Raw genomic sequence first — 2,500 nt, 5'->3', positions numbered from 1 at the left:
GGCACAAAGTTATCCAGAGTCACCAAAGGACGGGCAGAACCCGACTGGCTTTGAACTAATAAAAGCGCTCTTTCCCCGAGGGGTCGGAGCTGGTCGGCATGTATTAGCTCTAGAATTACCACAGTTATCCAAGTAAATTTGGATCATCTAAGGAACCTCGACTGATTTAATGAGCCATTCGCGGTTTCACCGTACGAGGGTGTGAACTTAGACATGCATGGCTTAATCTTTGAGACAAGCATATGACTACTGGCAGGATCAACCAGAATGCAACCCGTATTCTGCGTGCCCCCGGGAGACGGTTGCAGCGCCAGTTGGGACCGCTGCTCACAGAAACGAGGGCTGAGCTCTTTCCGTGGGCGGTCCGCGGCAGCACTATCAACTGAAACCACCGGACAACAGATTCAGGGCCTGAGAGTGCAACGAATCCATCGGTCTCGGCGGGAGGCGCGCCAAGAAGAAGAAGGAGGAGGAGGAGACCAGACCGGACCGGACCGGACCCCACCCTTTCTTCCTCCTCGACACCGTCTCCCGCCCGTTTCCACGTGCCGGACGACGCCCGGTTAGAGACGGGCGCGCCCTTGACGAGATGAAGCAGGCGTTACGCTTTGGGACGCCGAAGGGGCTGGGGAGCACCAACGACCGTCAGTGAGGGAGGAGAGAAAACGCTTCTCTCGACCCGTCGTCAGCGAACGCACCGAACCTTCTACGGACCGTGAGACGCCGGCCGACAAGCCGAGCCCCGGCAAAGGAAGCCCGGCGAGGCGGCCGTGCGCGTTCACACTTGGACGCGCAGGCGGGAAGCTCGGCAGCCGGGCGGGTAGCCTGCGGGGAGCTGGTGGGCTCCCGAGACTCCCGTCCCCCGACTCGGGCCTCGCACGCCGAGCGGTCGCTAGCTTGCCAGTGCAAAAGACAGAAGCGCGGGGGCAGTAAAGCCAGGCGGACGGGTCGACCGTTGCCGGCTGTGCGCCGACCGGAGCGATCCGCCACGCCACGCCGCGTCCCCCACAACCAGGGTGTCGCATAAGGCGCTGCGAAGGTGGACCTTGATCCACATTGGGCAGAGCCTGAGTTGAGGCCCCCCAGCACGTGCCTGGGGACCAGGCGTTGAGGAGTAGGCCTTTTTTTGAGGGCCCAGAAAGTATTTTGGCAATTGTAGCGAGGTTTTGGAGTTTTATCCACAACCTTTACCTGCCTTTTTTTTCTTTTTTTCCTTTTTTCTCTCTCCGAGCATGCCAAAGTTGATAGAAAACGCGGTTCGGCATGGACGGGAGCAGGCGTTGAGGAGTAGGCCTTTTTTTGAGGGCCCAGAAAGTATTTTGGCAATTTTTTACTTTTTTATCCACAACCTTTACCTGCCTTTTTTTTTTTTTTTCCTTTTTTCTCTCTCCGAGCATGCCAAAGTTGATAGAAAACGCGGTTCGGCATGGACGGGAGCAGGCGTTGAGGAGTAGGCCTTTTTTTGAGGGCCCAGAAAGTATTTTGGCAATTTTTTGACTTTTTTATCCACAACCTTTACCTGCCTTTTTTTCTCTCCGAGCATGCCAAAGTTGAGAGAAAACGCCGTTTGGCATGGACGGGAGGAGGTGTGGAGGAGTAGTCCATTTTTGAATGGCAGCGGAAAGATTTTGGCAATTGTAGCGAGGTTCTTCGGACTTTTATCCACAACCTTTACCTGCCTTTTCCTCAGCGAGCATGCCAAAGTTGAGAGAAAACGCCCTTCGCCATTGACGGGACCAGACGTTGACGACTACGTCTTTCTTTTTTTCACGGCGCCTGAACGATTTGGGCAATTCTCCACAGCGCGTTTACTTTTTATCCACAACCTTTACCTGCCTTTTCCTCAGCGAGCATGCCAAAGTTGAGAGGAAAACGCCGTTTGGCATGGACAGGAGCAGGCGTTGACGACCAGGTCTTTTTTTTGGTCTTTTTTTTTCACAGCGCCGGAAGGATTCAGGCAATTCTCCAAAGCCGGTTACTTTTATCCACAACCTTTACTGGACCTTTTTTTTCTTTTTTTCCTTTTTTCTCTCTCCGAGCATGCCAAAGTTGATAGAAAACGCGGTTCGGCATGGACGGGAGCAGGCGTTGAGGAGTAGGCCTTTTTTTGAGGGCCCAGAAAGTATTTTGGCAATTTTTTACTTTTTTATCCACAACCTTTACCTGCCTTTTTTTCTCTCCGAGCATGCCAAAGTTGAGAGAAAACGCCGTTTGGCATGGACGGGAGGAGGTGTGGAGGAGTAGTCCATTTTTGAATGGCAGCGGAAAGATTTTGGCAATTGTAGCGAGGTTCTTCGGACTTTTATCCACAACCTTTACCTGCCTTTTCCTCAGCGAGCATGCCAAAGTTGAGAGAAAACGCCCTTCGCCATTGACGGGACCAGACGTTGACGACTACGTCTTTCTTTTTTTCACGGCGCCTGAACGATTTGGGCAATTCTCCACAGCGCGTTTACTTTTTATCCACAACCTTTACCTGCCTTTTCCTCAGCGAGCATGC

At 53.0% G+C, this 2,500-nt stretch overlaps 1 non-coding gene across 1 annotated transcript in view; it reads right to left on the bottom strand.

Moving 5' to 3' along the window:
• LOC143279157 (small subunit ribosomal RNA) overlaps positions 1–269 on the bottom strand; it is a 1,829-nt gene extending 1,560 nt beyond the window's left edge. Inside the window, exon 1 of the ribosomal RNA XR_013054717.1 lies at positions 1–269. This exon is cut by the window's left edge and continues 1,560 nt beyond it. This is a non-coding gene — a ribosomal RNA (small subunit ribosomal RNA).
• Positions 270–2,500: the final 2,231 nt, after the last annotated feature.

Source organism: Babylonia areolata, unplaced genomic scaffold (assembly GCF_041734735.1).
Source record: "Babylonia areolata isolate BAREFJ2019XMU unplaced genomic scaffold, ASM4173473v1 tig00020489, whole genome shotgun sequence".
In the NCBI taxonomy this organism is placed as follows: domain Eukaryota; kingdom Metazoa; phylum Mollusca; class Gastropoda; order Neogastropoda; family Buccinidae; genus Babylonia; species Babylonia areolata.
This window is presented reverse-complemented; position numbering and strand designations above follow the sequence as displayed.